Genomic DNA, 11,211 nt, shown 5'->3' on the forward strand with positions numbered 1-11,211 from the left:
AGGAATATCGGGTGCCATTTCATTTGGTATCCTGTTTATTTCCTATTTCAACTTCACCTAATATATATCTGTCTTACTCGGTGGCAGATTTCTCAAGGGTATTAAACTTCTTTCTGTAGGGTATTAAACTACAAAAAGATTTTTTCCCTTTAAAACGTTTTTGACGTCTATAGTGCCCATGGTAACACGCTAAATTTTACAAATTGGAAAATCACCTTCATCTTGAATGAGTGGAAAAAATGTCATCTACACAATACAGATACTCAATGGGGCTATGTAGGGCTGGTACAAACCACAAGTCATCCAAATCTATCAATATAATGTGTACATAATTTAAAGGGACTTGAACACGATTTGACTTAAGGGGGCTGGGGGGTGGCTGCCATTTTAGACAATATTGATCTCCTTTAAAAGAAGAGCTCCATATAAAGATAATGGAAAATGATAAAATTTTATAATAAAATATATGAAATTTTTCTTTATCAAATAGTAGTTGATAGCTTCAGAAATCGCATATAAAATTTTCAAATAAATCTGATGGTTTTATATTATATTTTGTTATACTTTCGTGTTAAATACTGAAATCTGATTGGTTAAGACGCAGTTAATAATATTTACTATTACCCTCAGCGTTAGCAACGCACTTGGCAACGGGTAACATTAAAAAATGTTACATGCGCGAAAATTATGCGCGTACGGTTCGCTGTAGAATTCACGTTATTCCTATATAAAAGCAGTAAAATTTTCTTAAAATTTCTAAAAAAGACATTCAGTATAACAAAATAAATAGTGCCTGTTTGGGAGGATAACAGTTGAAATTGACACCCCTCGAAAACCATTGTCAACCTCCGCTTCGCGTCGGTTGACAATGGTTTTCTCGGGGTGTCAATTTCAACTGTTACCCTCCCAAACAGGCACTATTTATATAATATTTTGACACCCCAGCCTCCTTAAAATTTTCAAATTTTATTTTTCCATTTTCAATGTTTATACTGACAAATAAAGAAGTTTATAATGCTATGTCAAAATTTGAAAGTCAAATATCAAGTTTTAAGCAAAATACAGAGTTCATAATTCTTTGTTTTGTAAACAAAGCTCGAATATTGTCATTTTTTTTTTACATTTGTGTTGTATTGGTGTAAGTTTCAATCAAATGTGTCTTTCTTTTGTTGAGAATAGTATTTATGAAGATATTATATAAGTTTAAATTGCTTTTTACATGTCATTTTGTCTAAGAAATGGTAATTCTCTACATTACAGTTTTTGTAAACAGCTATAAGACTCGAGCTTTGTTTACATAACATTCAGTTATTACCTCTGTATTTCGCTTCTAACTTGACTTTAACATTCGATATTTTGGTCAATCATTTAAAATGCACCAGTAAATAATTTTATACATAAAAAATAAAAATAAAATTTTTGATCTCAAATCGTGTCCAAGTCCCTTTAACAACCCACTGTAAAGCTGATTCTCAGATGTAAATCTGCTTGCACCAAACCAGCTCCATATACTTAAAACTTGGTATTTGACTTTCAAATTTTGACATAGCATTATAAACTTCTTTATTTGTCAGTATAAACATTAAAAATGGAAAAATAAAATTTGAAAATTTTAAGTCAAATGGTGTTCAAGTCCCTTTAAATTATGTACTAGAGAGTGCACGCCCAGTGGGCCAGGTCAATGACCGGGAAACCTACAGAAAAAGATCCAATAGATGCCCCGGACTCCTTATCACATTAAGGCTTTCACCCCATTCCGAGCAGTTCAACAAAGGAAACTCCCGACAGAAAACATACACAGACCCGCGCTACAAACGACTACAATGTACTCTTAGAGCAATTGTGAAAAAGAAAACTGCATTTCAAGTTTTTTAAAAATTAGAATTTATGGTTCTTAACAAAAATTCGTCCTCTCTACGTTCTAGGATGAAAATAATGCTCTCTCAGCTCCGGTGATTGGCAGTTTGTTATCCATATATGGCGATAAAAGGAATGACATTGACCAGCACCAAGGTCAAAGAATCTAGAATATGCATGCAATCATATTTCATCATGCATCATGCACTTCTATTTATTTCCTTTCTTTCTTCCCCAAAATGACAGATCAATACTAATCTTCTATTATTGAACTTGACCTAGAATGTTCATGTCTTAAAACGACCCTGAAAGATACACGAAACCGTGGCCGATGACATTTTACTTTATATTCAAGAGTTACAGTGATAGGAGTTGGCAGGAGGAATTTCGTCTAATCTCAAAATACGTGAGGTTTGATTTATTAAGGGATGCTTTATGAACAAATTATCAAAACCTTTTTCTATATAGGACTTTCAAGTATTGGAGATTTTTGTACTGTAATTACCAATAAATTACGTTACATCAGAAAATCCGGGATATTCTAATGACGCGGTACAATGGCGAGGTCTGATAAAGGGTGAAATAAAGGAAAATGTTCGGATGTGCATCCATGAGTTCCTAGTAAATTGTCTATTATAACCCAGTATCAAGACAGTCATCTATTTCCTCTCAAAAATGAAAACGATATCAGAATGCCTCAGGTGTTTTGCACTATCCACATTCATAAATGAAATATTTCAAGTTTCTAACAAAATCGATTCGATAATTGTTTCATTGAAATCGCTATAGTATCGCTTCCCCTGTTCTTGTACAGCACAGCTGTGGCTTAGTGTGACCGAACTATTAGATCAGTCCGCCTGAAGCAGTACTCACTAGATCCTAATCACTACGCACACTTTCGCGGTTATCACATTATCCGTCCCTGCTCAGGAACATGTGACTGAGGTGCTCACGTGCTACTCACGCTGCAAAATTCACATATATTTTTTTCCAAGAACGTTCCACATTAGAGTCTCATTCGATAAATATGATTGCTTCTCAGTTTTGTTGCTAATACCTTGTGGCCCAGTTGTTATTTGTGCAGGGTTCACTTGATGGCGTGAATGAGACAAGACCCTCTATTAGATACATACATTCTAAATTTATTATACAGTTGGGTATAAAACTTGTAAAAACAATTAAACCCCATGTGTAGACAGGTTTTAGTCATTATGTGACCAATAGTTGTAATTATCATGCACCATCCTGAGCTCAAGCATCACATACTCTCAGATACAGCATGTGTGCTAAGGTTGGCAACTGCGATGAAATGAATTGTAAATCACTATTGTAAAATACAAAATATAGTTTATTCACCATAAAAAGGGTCCATAGAAGAATATTCACATGAGAAAATATCGATAATGAATTGTCTATCTGTTATATCAATGTAGACCTTTTTAAAAAAAATATAATTGAATTTCAAGTCTAGAAAGGTTCTGTGACGAAGTATTGGTGCAGGTTATGACAGACCGTCAGGTATATGACATGCTAGAATATGTTGAGTTAGATTTTTACTATGGAATCGGCATAAGCATTTTTTGCAATCAATAATGGCAGGGGCAGAATCTTTGAAGTGCTTATCCAACGTAGATTGCAAATTGAGACAACCAAAGAGAGTTTCCAGTTGACGGACTTTACACTCTGCTTTACACTCTGAAATGTCTAGAAAAAGATCTGAATATTCATTACAAACATCGTAACTAAAGTGTTACCTTCTATCAAGCGTACTATTGAAGAAGCGTACTTTAAAGCATCTGCTAACATTTATCCAGAATTCTATGTTTGTTAGACTGGTATTAAATACTTTTGTTAATTGTAGCTTTTACCCTCTCACAAATTTAATATTTTGTTGTCTGTATATAAAAGTGCACCATAGAAAGTGCTTAAAACATCTTAAAGACGAACTGAATCTTTGGTTTGATTCAAGCATCTGAATCAAGATTCTATCCGTTGGATTGTGTGATATTTTTTTAAATTTGTTAACTTATAAACCTAGACGATACATACTTTTTGTCTCCAATCATAAAGATTGTCCCCAATATCGAATGTCAAGACAAACAAATTCACATATTTGTATTTTGGTTTTTGTGAAGAAAAGCTGGAGAAAATTTCTTTTGATTTGTTACCTATACTTTTACTCGTACACCACTTGAGTTCGCATTTTTATAGACAGTGATTGGGCTAACGTAAAAGAAACGTTAGGCCTAATCGTTTAGATGCTGAGAAGTCAAAATGAAAAGTAGTATACAACAAAATCCATGTCGATACGTTGAAATCCCTGAACGTTTCATCTTCATCTCTTTGTGACGCGCATTGCTGTTTATATAAGATTTATACGTCACTTGGCATTATAAAAACCAAAAATAAAGTTTATCTTAATGTACTAACAATTATCAAATTTATTTGTGAAAAATATATTCAATGTTTATAGACTGTATTATATGTCTTCCTTAAGGAAAGGAATAGATACCAGCTGTTATTTTAGAAAAAAAATTACACGATATTTTAGTAACATCTTTGTATTACGGTATAACACACTCAATGAAAATCAAAAGCAAAAGGGAGACGGATACCAAATTATCCACAACGATTTGCAACCCCCCCCCCTCCATTCCCCCCCCCCCCCCCCGCCCCAAATGAGAACAAACTTTTATCAATTAGTTTGGACAATGGACCTTTTTGTTAACAGCAAAGTGCCCTATCTCGCCTGATGTATGTCCCTCTATTTTCACTTCAGATAAGGAACTTTTGCACGAAAGACTCAACCTTCTAGTCGCCTTGGCAAGAAGGAAACAAAGCCTTAACCACAGTATGAAGGAAATAAACAGGGTCTAAACAACCATCTGAACTAAAAGACATAACGGCCTTGAGGTTAATAATATTACAGTGCATGAGACCCAATAAATGTATTACATTGTAATCATTTTTGTTTGGGCAACAGTACACCTTAAAACTCCTGTTAGACGATTGACATGTCCCCCACTGTAAACATTCATCACCTTCAGCGTTACCGATAAACTTCGGAAATGCTGATATCCTTATGATAAGATTTATATTTTAAACAATCATTGTTTTATATTACAAAAATGGCAATAAATTTATAAAAAAGTTTTGAAGGCTAATGTCGTAGTACATAAACTTTTACACAGTTGTTCATATATAATTTCCTTCCTCAGATCGCATATACCACAAGCAGAATGGTTGAACATGTTTTCCTCATTGGCCTTCAAATTGCCGCGATCCAACTAATCTTCCATAATTAGATTAAGCAAAAATTTTTGACTTTGAATATCAGCACGTGGAAGGACCCCTCTACAAATTGTCAATGGAAATCTCACCGGCGTACGCTATCGAGATGAAATTATTCAGCGTCATGTGATACCCTTCATACAGAGACATCAAAATCACGTCACTCTGCAGCAAGACAACGCAAGGCCACACGTTGCACGTGTAGTCAGGGACTTGTTTGTTCAACAGAATGTCGATGTCTTGCCTTGGCCAGCTGTTTTCCCCGATTTCTCGCCGATCGAGCACGTCTGGGATGAAATGAAAAGACGTTTACGCCGTTTATCAAATCAGCCAGTCACATTGGCTGATTTAGGCCAGGCTTTAACCAACATCTGGAACAACATCCCTCAAGCATTTCTGAACACTTTAGTGTCATCAATGAGGCGTCGCTGTCAAGCATGCGTGACCGCAAATGGTGGTCACACGCGTTATTAATTTTGTTAATTCAATTTCAAATAACAGTGACTTTCGAGTGTGCTGAAATTGACGTTATTCGACGTTGACATTAATGTGTTATGAGATGTTGTTACAAATACATGTGTTATCAGTATTATAAAAAATAAAATTTGTTCATTGTAATTTTTAAATGTTTTTTCATACATTAAATAATGCACAGTTTCTTTTTTCCGCTAGTATAAAAAAGTAACACTATCTTATAAGATGATTTTGATCCAATTATGACCTATAATGTATACAAGATTACAAAGATTAAAAAAAGTCCTGAATGAAAGGTCACACTCAAATACTTCATAATACACACGAAGGGGTCTTGTTTTTCCTTCAGAGGAGAGGTATAAGAACATTGTACAAGAGATTACAATGATATCAAAAAAGAGTGTTGTACCTCAGAACATGTTACGACTCTTGGGTTTGATGGCTAAAGTCATCGATTTAACCCCTTTGGCAAGATTACATATGCACCCAATCCAGTTTTACCTGATGTCTTTTACATGTAACACCAACGCAAAGACAGTTTAACGCAGTCTCTGTCAGTGAAGAAAGCATTACTCCGACACCTGGAATGTTGGAAACGACCGGAAAATATTTTTTGGGGTGTGCCCTTACAAAAGAAGCAGGTACACGATGTGACCTTGTGGACAGATGCTTCATCACAAAGCTGGGGAGCCCATATGAACGATCATCAGGCCCTGGGGCCATTTAACTTAGATGAACTTTATTTTGATCTCAGTCTCACTTTTCCACAAGGAATATATAGTGGAAAAGTGAGACTGAGATAAAAAGTGAGCTCGTCTAAGTTTTATGGCCCCAGGGCCAGATTTCAGGCACCTGAAGTTCCCAGGGGAGCAGTTGTCATATAAACTAATTAGAAATGAGGGTTGTTCAGTTAGCTCAGATTCATTTCGAAAGCATACTGCTGAAGAGCATGAATTCTGTTGAGACAACTCAACAGTGGTGTCATATTTTTTCAATAGGGAAGTGGGGGGGGGGCGAAGTCCTTTCAACTGTGTTGCCTTGCTTGGAAGATATTTCAATGGAGCAAATCCAGGAATAGTGATCCAAGCTGCTCACATATTTTGTTGGCAGACGACTGTCAAAGAGGTCAACAGGGATATCAGATATCCGAATGGAGCCTAATAAAACAGGAGTTAGTGAACAAGTTTTTCTTGAAGTTCTCCACTCCGAATATAGACGTATAGACTCCGAATATAGAGAGAAAGCTGTTGCAAGTTTTTTTTCGCTCCCTTTTCGGATCAGCTACCTGTATCTTGGGCAATAGATTCACTCAGTATGACATTGAAAAGAATGTTTGAATATGTTCCCCCCACCGGTATTGATACCTCAGGTATTGGAAACATCGGAAGAAACCATGTGTGCTGGTGTTGATTGCTCCACACTCTCCGAGACAATGATGGTACCCAATTCTACTAGAACTCCTGGTAGACATTCCAAGAAAACTCCACGGAAGATGCTGACACAAAGGAATGCAATATAAGATATACCAATCCCGGGTCTCTAAATCTGGAAAATGGAAATTTCAAGTCTGATTCCAGAAAGAAAAAGTTCTCTTGGAAAGCCCAGGACTATATCAAGCAGGTAAGGAGAACCTAAACCGACAGAGGAGGTATCTGACAAGACTTGTAATTTACAGAAGCTGGTGTGATAGACGGCATAATTCTCCATATTCAGCCTCTGTAGATGATTTGGCTATTTTTGTTTTGTTTATTTACATGAGGAAAGAGGTTGTAAAACTAATACTGCAGCTGGTTACATAACAGCCATTGTTACCATTCATGCAGGATGAAGAAAAAGGTCTGTCAGTTCTAACGCAGACCTATTAAGTTTGATATAGGACATTTTAACAGTAACCCATATGTTAGACCTCTGTTGTCTAACTAACCTCCATGCGAGCCGTTGGCAACATGTCATATAAAGTATTTGTCCTGGAAAACATTTTTCTTGGTTGCTATGGCAACGGCCGCAAGCGTTAGTGAACTGCAAGCTCTTTCAACTTATTAATAATTTACGTATTGAAGGAACAGGGATAAAGTTGGGGTTTTTTTTTTACACTTCTAGGCTAAGACTCAGAGGGCAACACGTATTCCTTTTAAAGTAATACTGAGTAATCGCCATATACTAGTAATGTCATTGGTCAGCTCTGTTCATGTAAAACGAAAGCATTACGCTACATACAATAAACATGATAAACAAGACTATTATATAGCACCGTTTTGTTGATTTACGAAGTAGCAATGCATGAATAAGCTTTAGTATTAGTGGGCGAATTTTACTTCCGATTAATATCTTTACGCATATATGTGAAGAATAACGTGATTTGAATCATTATGTATGTGACTGTATAAATGTTTGATCTTCAAGGTAAATGGATTAGAGTAATGTTTTTGGTAATCTACGTGTAATTAAAGATTTGAATGAGGTTGTCATTGCATAGTAAATAAAGTAGTGCAAGGCGCAATACGTGCGCAAATAGTAATTTTCCGGATGCCTCATATAGACACAAATGTGATCGGCACCCGAAGCCGATCTCAAACAAGTTCTGGAAACCTATATTTATTCCTAGATTTGACAGTTTGGCAACGGACGACAAGTACTTGTTGTTGTGTCCATGCTGATGATTCGAAGAGTATTTAAAGAGAACAAAGCTTTTACGTCCCGGAGTCCAAGCTTTACAGATATTGCAAGAAAAATCCCCAGTGCCGAAAACAATCTTGATGATCGTCTAAAACGTTCATATCCTTTGTACACTGGTACTGGTACACATGTATAGGTATCCATTTACACGATCTTAAGTTTACGTAAGCAAAAAAAAAAAAAAAAAAAAAAAAAAGGAAAAACTTTATTCTAATCATCATCACGCTACAGAAAAACAACCAAACATGGCGGTGTCCAAACATAAACTGACTTACTGAGTGGAAGTAGAGTTGTAAAGAGTTCCAGGTAGGGAATTTTTTTTTTTATGTTAGAGCATGATCGAAGGGACCGGGGCACATGGCTAATAATTGATGCAGGTAAGTATGGATATTGAAATAAACGGAACTGTTTAGAAAACCATTAACATAACATATTGTATAACGGTAAAAAAAATTATTGACAAATATCATTTACAATTTTATTCGAAAGGAAATATAATAAAGCATGTTATAATATCCGTACATTGTATAAACGTGTTCCAGAATCAAGGAAGTATAAATTAGGAAATCAAAAATTGTCATTAATTGAGTTTGTGCGTCAACCCATATACGGGAAGGGGGTGGGGTGGGGGTGGGAGGTCACATCATTCGCTCCATAAGTAAAATCAAAATTTATGCGACGTCCCTGGGTGGGCTCGAACCACCAACCTTTCGGTTAACAGCCGAACGCGCTAACCGATTGCGCCACAGAGACGATATCTACAAATAAATATGAGAATATTTAAAAATGAATAAAATTTATATGGCATATATATATATATATATATATATATATATATATATATATATATATATATATATATATATATATATATATATATAAAAGGCTGGATGCCCAACAATATAAAATGAATGCCTTCATGTTTACTTTATAACTTTAAACATATGATTTTTAGTCCTACATTTGGTATAGAAAGAATCCTAATATTCTAGATTTAGTTAATACTTTCTTTTATCTTTAGACAGAGTTTTTCATCTTAAGGATAATAGTAATGTTAAAAAATTGGTCACGACCATCCAATGTTCGAGACCAACTGCATGTTTCAATTTATACCGCTACAGTGTGATTCAATGATTTGAATGTAATTTTAATCCGTTGACAATACACCAAGCAGCTGTCCAAGCACTGCTTTCCCTTGAAAGAATGACACCACCTCGGATCATTCAGTGTGTAAAACAGCTGTTTAATTGCAACTCAACCATTCAGGAACCTTTGTATCTCATTTGTCTTATCGTAAATAAAGTTCTACCTTTGTCCTTGAAAAATATTATCATACAGTTGACTGACCATATCGTCATAAACCAATGTTGACTTGCTGCATACTTATAACATACTTAGCCTATATAGAATAACATTCTTGAAACAGAGTTGACAGGACACAAGGACTGGCAGATCTTTTATAATAGCCGGAACGAGAATAGTATGTTAATAGAAAGGACTGGTTAACCAGTTGATATCATACATGTGTTACTGACACAGCAGTTAGTTAACCAGTTGATATCATACATGTGTTACTGACACAGCAGTTAATCTCAGTGTTAAAATTCCTTATGAGACGAAATATAAAAAAATTATCAGCTTTCAGTTATTTTACGATGCTGCATCTAAAATGTAGAACCATTTTTACAAGACATTGGACTTTCAGTAGGACGTAGCTATCTATTTCTTGCGTCAAAACAAGTTAAAAATGATGCGGTTTCAAGCGAAATATGCACCGATTGCTTAGTTTTAGCTCAAAAGCCAGAGAAATCTTGTTGATTTCAAAAAGCAATGGCTGAGTGGCCAGCAATGAAATAGTCAGGCCTACGTCACATTGCTGTTTGACACAATTACCCAAAATCCAAGCTCTTGTTAAAATGGTTCTAAATTACCTCTATTAAGTAAGATCAAGTTATTCATATCAATGTAATAAACATTATTAATATTTAATATATCCGTTTGAAACATACAATTATATACCAAGGTCTATAACTGTACCTTTTGTTTCGAATTTTTGTAGTCGGTGGGGTTTTTTAAAATATTTTATTCACAATCTATGCACAATATAGAAATGTTTGAGATGCTCCTCTGCTCTCCTTAATTTCCCCCTCTGAAGTAAATAAAACACCATATGTATTTAATAAATTATACACCACTTTGAAGAATCATTTCATTGAGTTGTACAAGTACTTGTATATCTTTATTCGCCATAATCCATGTTAATTTTTGGTTATTGTCCATGTATTGAAGATTTTATTGGAGTCATCAGACAGATTGTGCGTTATATGATTAGCCATTGCTTAAAAGGTTTACAACCAATTTTGTTATGGGTGTATCTCACCTTAAAGGAAAAAAGTCATCTGGAGAAATGGTTTTTTTCCTTAAAGAGACAGTATGTGTACAGCTGAAAACCTATGTGTGAATAACTTCAGATTTACCTATTGTATCGTTAGGAAATAAGAAATAACGTTGATTGTAATAGTTGAAATACATCAAAACCCCTTTCACATACTTAATTAACGTAATATGAGCTTCCAGAAATTTAAGGGTCGTACAAACCGGAATAATCTTATATCGTTTATTTGTATCACGTGGATTTTGATTGACCGTAATTGACACGTGCTGAAAACTACAAGATCTTCGTCCGACTAAGGTCATACGGTTATAGGAGGTTAAAAGGACTCTCTAGACGGAACACATCCTCACTTACTCGATAATTTATTAATGGTTTACCAATTTTGATTCATTTTAAAATGAACAAACAAGGGACCTCATTTACAAAAATGAATTTAGGTTGTAGCAACTCCTATGATAAACACGGAAAAATACATTCTTACAAATTAATAATTGTGGTTATTTTAAAAACTTTGAACA

General features: G+C 35.0%; 1 non-coding gene across 1 annotated transcript; it reads right to left on the minus strand.

Annotated features, from left to right (window-relative positions):
* Positions 1-8,977: 8,977 nt before the first annotated feature.
* Positions 8,978-9,051, minus strand: Trnan-guu (transfer RNA asparagine (anticodon GUU)). The gene has a single exon. It is a non-coding gene; the product is annotated as a tRNA-Asn (tRNA).
* Positions 9,052-11,211: the final 2,160 nt, after the last annotated feature.

Source organism: Crassostrea angulata, chromosome 3 (assembly GCF_025612915.1).
Source record: "Crassostrea angulata isolate pt1a10 chromosome 3, ASM2561291v2, whole genome shotgun sequence".
In the NCBI taxonomy this organism is placed as follows: Eukaryota; Metazoa; Mollusca; class Bivalvia; order Ostreida; family Ostreidae; genus Magallana; species Magallana angulata.